At 39.9% G+C, this 8,184-nt stretch overlaps 1 protein-coding gene across 5 annotated transcripts in view; it reads left to right on the forward strand.

Annotated features, from left to right (window-relative positions):
• The first annotated feature begins 7,529 nt into the window (after positions 1-7,529).
• Positions 7,530-8,184, forward strand: part of ppfibp2b (PPFIA binding protein 2b) — a 147,020-nt gene continuing 146,365 nt past the window's right edge. For 4 of the 5 annotated variants that reach the window (XM_050072203.1, XM_050072204.1, XM_050072205.1 and 1 more), the window contains exon 1: positions 7,531-7,720. The gene's annotated coding sequence lies outside the window, so the exon portion shown is untranslated. Of the gene's footprint in view, positions 7,721-8,184 lie in introns of all 5 variants that reach the window. The other variant, XM_050072211.1, reaches the window with a different exon arrangement.

Raw genomic sequence — 8,184 nt, forward strand, 5'->3', positions numbered from 1 at the left:
ATGACTTCCTTTGCCGGTAAGACATCTTTTATGAATATCATGTCAAATTTAGCCTTTTTATGTTCCTTAAATCCTTAAAAGATCATTTCAGCTAAAAATGTACATTGAATTATGGTTAATTGTTTAATGTAAAGATCGCCAATTATGTTAGTCGACCTGTTGGAAAACACCATTGTTTTTGAGTGAAACTTTTTCTTGGTGTAAAATAGACTAATCATTAAATGCGCTGAATGTGTCGGGACAGGTGTGGAAGGTGTTAACAATGGTGTAGTAATTAGAAAACACTGTTATTTGCATTTGAGGGGGTTGCATTTTCCAAATTGGTCGTCACATTTTTGGGGAAAATATGGCGACTCGGCCTTTTTTTTTTTTTTTGAATGACGCCAAAAACATGTTGATCTTGTGCGCCATGGAGACGATGGAATGTTTAGGAGCAATAGTTGAGGATGCTGCTTAAAATGTATCCGGTATGTTGTCGGGTCCTTTTAAGTTACATTTGTCACATTAGTGAATTAATTTTCCGAAAATCCGCAAAATGCACAAACAGATGAATATATTGTACTGAGTCTGGATAAAAGAGATGAAGTGAACTGAAGTGTGTGACAGTTACCTACAACCAAAGCTGTTCAGTCTGCACTCTCACCTGACATGTATTGTGTGAATATTGAAACGGAGTGACTATTTGCACCCCAGTATAAACAGCCTTGGGCTCTCAGCTGGGCTATTTTCACCCCTGTATGACATGTGACAACAAACTTTGCGCGTACAAAAAAACCTAACTGAGGCAGACCTCCTGTCTGTTTCTGTAGGAGCCTACTGACACCATTTCCCTCAGTGGAAAAGCTTTTATTTACTCTTACTTCACAGATAAGAAACAATACATTGTGAAGACAGTAAAGCCTCCACTAAAATAGCATTTTAAGTCTTGTGTGTGATTTATCCTTCAGGGATTTATACTTCGGGATTTAACCAGATTTCACATGAGCAGAGCAAATCTCCGCTCGTCGCTAGGCTAATTTATACAATGTAAAATGCCATAGGCTTGTGCTAATAACGTTAGCATGTTATATTTGTTTGGAAAACTGTTTGGTGTGACAGCTGTTTTGTCGGTGAGTCTTGTGAGTTATAATGGAGCCAAAGTGTGTGCCGTTGCCTTTGTTAAATGTTGCTTTTGTCCCTGGCTTTTTATGAGAAGAGGGAAAGATTGCTAGTTGCTAGGCTAATTTTTACAATGTAAAATACATTAAGCTTGTGCTAATAACGTTAGCATGTTACATTTGTTTGGAAAACGTGTTTGGTGTGACAGTTGTTTTGTCGGTGAGACTTGTGAGTTATAATGGAGCCAAATTGTGTGCCGTTACCTTTGTTGAATGTTACTGTTGTCCCTGGCTTTATATGGGAAGAGGGAAAGATTGCTAGTTGCTAGGCTAATCAATACAATGTAAAATGCCATAGGTTTGTGCTAATAACGTTAGCATGTTATATTTGTTTGGAAAACGTGTTTAGTGCAGGACAGTTGTTTTGTCAGTGAACATTGTGGGTTGTAATGGAGCCAAATTGTGTGCCGTTACCTTTGTTTAATGTTGCTGTTGTCCCTGGTTTTATATGAGAAGAGGAAAAGATCGCTAGTTGCTAGGCTAATTTATACAATGTAGAATGCCATAGGCTTGTGCTAATAACGTTAGCATGTTGTATTAGTGGGGAAAATGTGTCCGGATTAACACAAGTGTCTGTCTGTGAATGCTGCGAGTTATAGTGAAGTCTATTTGTGTACTTGTGTTTGAAATCATCTCTATTAAGACACGTTTAATTTGTGTTTTGGGTGTGTTTTGAATCAACTAAACTTCACAGCACTTCATAGAAACCTCCGCCACCGACTAGTGTTTTGGAGGTGTAACTGCGGAGTGACACAGACACACCACCGCAGAAGTAAAAATGCTCACAAAGGCATAGGCGACGTGCGTAGGGTCTACGCACAACCATAAATCCGCTTAAGGAAAATACATTTGCATGGTTGCATTGTAATGGTAGGATAGTTAGCTTTGTAGCTAACCTAGGTCCTGAGGGTTGAGGTTGAGAAGATGATGGGTATAAACAGCACACCACTGTAATCCAGGGTAGGAATAGCATCCACTTCTAATTGAATGTAAATGTATGCAAATAGCATACATTGCTATTTGCACCCGGGTGGCTGTAAATATCATACACTGCTATACACCAGGGTACAAATAGCATCCGCTTCTAATTGTACCCCGGTACAATATTTGCACCAAAGGGAAAATAGCCCTTATCATATTGAAATCTGCTTCGCTCGTTCATGTGGTATTTTCTTATGAAGGGAAGAGATGAGGGTGGTTTTTCATGCAGTAACTGTGCGCGTCCTGCGTCCAAAGTGCCACCGTCTCCTCCGCGCCATGTGATTTGCAACTCATAAATTAAGAGAGTGACGTTAACTGAATAGAAACAGTTAATGTGCCGCCACACATTGTAGTGTGATCATTTTCTGGAGAGGCTCTTTTATCGATGGTGCATAATTCATTGAAAGTGCCCACGTTTTATTGTGCGTAATTGCGTGCGCAGGTCTGTGCGCTCTAACGTTTTGGCTCCATCTCAGTGTTTAACACAGCTTATCTTGGAGGCAGTGACATCCTCTTAGAAACACATAGTTCCCACAGTGTCAGATCGTCTCTCCTCTCATGACACAACTGTGGCTGATTGTTCTGACTACTATAGTCTGACTTTTATTGTGGTTATAAGAAACAAGATGTGTTGTCAGAGGCAAAACCAGCAATGTGAGCATGGTTATTATTATGTAGAATTGTGGGCAACATTTTCTTGGATAGTCTGCATACAGATAGTTTAAAGAGTATTTGTAACAATGACAGCTTATTGGTTGAGACTCAACAATTTGGTCTGTTTTATGAAGTGGAGAATGTGACTTTATTTTAAATTTATCTTTTCTTCTTTAGGTGGCGATGCGAGCCCCCCCGATGACCGAGTCCTGCCTGTCGGGGTGGATGACGGGATCCAGGAGGCCAGGCCTGGCACCTGGTTGGGTGAGCTTTGGTTCCCACTACTGCATCCTGGGGTGGTGGGTCCTGCATTCCCTTATTCTGCCTTCTACCCTGCTCTTTATGCTCATTACACTATTCCCCCTGCTTTGCTTTCCGCCCTGCTTTCCGTCCTCCATTTCCTCCTGCTTGCCCTCCCGCTTTCCCTCCTGCTTTTCTTCCTGTATTTCCTCCTGCAATTCCTCCCGCCTTTCCCCCGGCTTTCCTTCCTGCTTTTCCTTCTGCTGATCTGCATGTTTTCGCTGCTCCTCCTGCTGCTCCTTCTGCTGCTCCTCCTGCTGCTCCAGCTGCTCCTGAATCTGCTCATTCACCTGCTCCTCCGCCTGCTCCTCCACCTGCTCCTCCACCTGCTCCAGGAGTTTCACCACACTCATCTTCATGCCCTTCATACTGCTCCTGCAGCATGATGAGCACCTGTTTCTTACCCTGATGCTAACCTCTTGTAAGATGTTGAGCCTCTGATTGCAGGGTAGATAAGAGGACCAGGGAAGACAGAGATGGTATTTTAAGTAGCCTTTGCGTCTGGCGGGGCTGAGGTATATAAAGTAGCCTTTGCGTCTGGCGGGGCTGAGGTATTTTAAGTAGCCTTTGCGTCTGGCGGGGCTGAGGTATATAAAGTAGCCTTTGCGTCTGGCGGGGCTTTTAGGACCCCAGGTAGCGTCTTGCACTGGGATTTTTAGGGAGTATCTCCTCATTTATTGCACGGTGGATTGATCAGCCTTTCTTTCATCCTGAGGGCCGGCCTTTGCACCTCGGCCGACGATGACCCAGATAGCCCTTGCGTCTGGCAGGGCTGTTGACACCCCGTGCATGTAGCCTTTGCGTCTGGCGGGGCTGACGAAGATGAAGTTGCCTTTGCGTCTGGCAGGGCGACGAACTGTCACCTTGGTTTGTGTTCAAATGAACACCAGCACCAGATCTCTCTTACACACACGCACTCACGCACGCACATAAACACACACACACACACACACACACACACACACACACACACACACACAGTCCTCTCCAGGTCAACAATGAAGACGACGGCAGTGACAGAAGAAGAAAGCTGCAAAATTTAAAAAGAAGACAGGACACCACTCTCAGACCACCAGATGACTGAACATTTTCCTCCAGAGACTAAAATGCCTTCACATGTCTAAAGGTATAGTAACTATTTTAAAGATATTATATTCATAATATTCAAAAATTCAAAGAGTATATGTCTTACCGACATTTGTTTTGTTTTGTCATACTAAAGGTTTATCTCACTCCACCACCTGAGCTGCTGCTGTTCACCATGGACGAAAAAAGTAAGTATGAGCCTCTGACTTACTAAAACAGTGACCTAGGCTAGAGTATAATATAATATAAAGACAGACAGTTACGTATGTGTACTATTGTGCAAACTAGCTACAAACTCTATACCATGCCTGTTTCTTTAGATAATATCACTTATTTAGTAAGTGAAAGATTATTAATCTGTTTTACTAACCAGTATTCATGTTCCCTCTCTCACTGAGCTGCTGCTGTTCACCACGGACGAAAAAAGTAAGTACGAGCGTCTGGCTCAGAAAGAAAGTGATTTAGAATAGGATATAATACAAAGACATAAATAGTAATCAATGCTGATGTATGAGCCTGTTAAATAATGGGTAGTAAGACAAATTGTCTTTGAATGAAGTAATATATGGATTGTGTTCTCTGTCTTACTACATCACCTGAGCTGCTGCTGTTTGTTATGGATTAAAGAAGAGTCTGAGCTTTTGACATAAAGATAATGTATGTTATCGTGCAACAGATCATCAAAGATGATCTGTTGCACTCTCAGTCTGCAGGATTATGTGAACCACGCCAACGTCCACACAGGAAGCAAAGGAGGAAGACCCAGACTCAATGTTCCTAGAGTACATCCACGGTTACCTTGATGACAGCACAGAAATACTTACATGCGGCCCACAGGACAAGCTGGAGAGCAGACAGAGGTATGAAACAGTTAATGACAACATTAACAGCAAGTCTTAATGTTACTTATTTAACCATTTAAAGATGATCAGTGTTACTCATTGTTCTTTAATATTTCTTTTAAACTGCTGTATTTTAGAGAGACTGAAGGTTCCTGCAGTGCATCCAGAGTTACCTTAACAAGACAGCTGGAGAGAAGTGGTCGTCTGTGTTTCAGTCCACTGTGTAAGTATCTTATTATTACAAAATCCATCAACATGATGAAGATATTTCTTATAGCTAACTGCTTGTTCTCCTCTTGTGTGCAGGGGCTCCTGAGAGTGGATGTGAACCAAACCACAGAAAGCTGCCATCCCAGCCGTCCACTGAGCGCACTCTCTCCCACTAATGTCTGAACTACACTGGTTTGGTGTTGCATTCAATAAAACACTCAGACATATAAAGTGACACTATGTATTGTGACATTTATTTTATCGTCAGTGATGTTGACTTCATGTGAAGCTTTTTAAATAGTGAATCAGCTGCAGGTGTCATAACATGTATAAAACAGCTTTGCCACCTGAACCAGCTTTTCTCTGTGGTCAATTCATTAAACACAAATTAATTTAGGAATATGCATCATGTGAGCACTGAAAACAGGGCTGTTTTTCTGACACCATGAAAGGTTGACTATTTAGAAATGTGTGGTTTTGGCCATACTACAAACATGATGATCTCATAGACTATGATGCATTGCTGTAGATTGTAAATCCCAACAGTACATAAAGGAGTTAAAATGAGCACAACCTTAACCCCTTAACGTCCACTTTGATTAAATGCAATGCATTTCTTTGTATTTTTAATTCCCTTTGGGCATCAATAACAAAAATCAGTGTTTTATTATGTTCTTTTCTTTTCATTTCTTTTTTTTTTAACAGACCTCTTAGTTTTTTAAATCCCTCTACTGAATAATTGAGAAGTCACTGCATGGTTTTTGTTATTATTATTATTATCATTATTATTAGTAGTAATGATAATAATAATAACAACAATAATTATGATAATGATAATAGTAATCATCATCATCATCATTTTTGTATGATTTGTAAACAATGACAATTTTATTCAATCTGAGGATGACACATTAAGGTATCATCAGGTGAAACCAGCTATTCTAGAAGCATACCTGAATCTGGTCTGACTCCATACTTCATATACTTGTGTCTCATGCCCTGGAGCACAGGTTATGTCACACTTGTTTTGCAACAGCAGCTTAACCTGATTTGGTTAATAACACATTTCCCTGGATCTCCTGATCCAAATAATTGAATAAATCAATGAATTAACAAGGTCAGCTGGGTCTGGGTCCTCAGCCGTAAATAAAGCCCTCCTGTTTTCACTTAAAAACAATTTGTTCAGTGTATGACAGGTAAAAATAAGATCGATTACAACACAGAGGAAGCAAAAATGTCACTGCTCACCTTACAAACAATTATATAAATAAACGTTTTACATGAAACATTTTAGCCTGGCATACAAATCAGTTACATCAGAAACAAATACTGCCTATACATGCAAAAAAGATGGGAATAGTTTGAGTGCTATTACAAACATACATTGCGCCACTAGATGACAGTGTTGAGTCATAATGAAACAACATAATATATGAAAGTAAAATTCACACAGTTTTCATTTATGATGAGTGGCTGTTGTGGGCTGTATATTTGCTGTATTGTTGTTTGTGCTTTTTTTCAAGTGTAAAATTTTTAATCAAAAAGTTAACAAATTGTTGACTAAACCTCCTCAAGATACTGGAAACATTATTCAATATTCTTAACATTTCCGAGTAGTATCTGTGGCATTCATTAGAGTTTATAACAATCACACATCAATTTTTGATTTTACAATGATCTTGAGGGGAAAAGGGCATATAGTTGTTTTACGTTGGTGTGGTTGGCCTATTCTTAAAGAATAACTTCCCTCTTTTTCCTGAAAATATGAGAGACTGATATGCAACCTGAAGAACTCCTTGGAAGAGTATTGAGTTTAATGTCTCTAAATTCAAATTGTCCCGCAAATCATTTAATTTACGGTTGTGCTGCCTTCCATTACTGTCGGATATTTGATTTTCTGTGTTTCGGCACAGGTAATGTTGAGTCAGAACTGTAAGTAAATACGAGTAAGAGCCTTTCTGTGAGGTTTGTATTGCCAGCGTGCTATGTGGTTAATTCTGTGGCATATTACATGATACAACAATAGACATGATGAATAGACATTTATCGCAAGCAATATGAAAACAAATTGAGTTTGCATTAAAGTAACAGTTAAGGAGTTAACCTACTTGCATGGCACCTGTTGTTATTCACCGATATAGATGACTTATTTTGCACCATATCTCGAATCATTAGTGAAACAAACATATCCAATATGAATTTAACGTCAGGCAGTGGAGGACGCGAGATATTCCGAGCGGCTCCTGAAGGCATCGTGCCTATCACATGGCAGGTGATAGTCGAGGAAGCTCGCGCTTCACTTAGGCGCTCAGTACAGACGAGGGGCAACTGTACAGTTCAGAGGACCCTGCATGTGTGAGTGTGTTAATGTGTGTGTGAGGGGCATGTGTGAGTGTGTGTATGACTGCGGGCTCACTTTATCTTCAAGTGTCTCTCGCGAGCGATATTAAAGGATTTTGTCCGGATAAAGCCTCAGAGGAGTCGCGTTTGGTAAGTAACTGACCTGCATGAGGCTAATTACCAACTGCAGTAACCTGCTCTGCTAGTGTCATACACAAGTGTCATTTAGCATAGAGGCTAGTTCATTACTTGGGATTTCACATGATTATTATCGTCATACTGGAGGAGGCAAGTTTACTATAAACTTTGCCCGCATTTAAGTGTAACAAACAATATACAAGTTCATAAGGCTGGATTTAAAGGATTGTCAGCAGTGTTGTGTGGTATGGAAGCCCATTTCCGCCACTTGATGGAAAAAAATAAGATCTATTAACTCAAAATAATGACTTACTAAGTCAAAATTATGAGATACTATGTCAAAATAATGACTTGCTAAGTCAAAATAATGAGATACTAAGTCAAAATAATGACTTACTAAGTCAAAATAATGAGATACTAAGTCAAAATTATGAGATACTAAGTCAAAATAATGACTTACTAAGTCAAAATAATGA

Source organism: Epinephelus moara, chromosome 20 (genome assembly GCF_006386435.1).
Source record: "Epinephelus moara isolate mb chromosome 20, YSFRI_EMoa_1.0, whole genome shotgun sequence".
Classification (NCBI taxonomy): Eukaryota; Metazoa; Chordata; class Actinopteri; order Perciformes; family Serranidae; genus Epinephelus; species Epinephelus moara.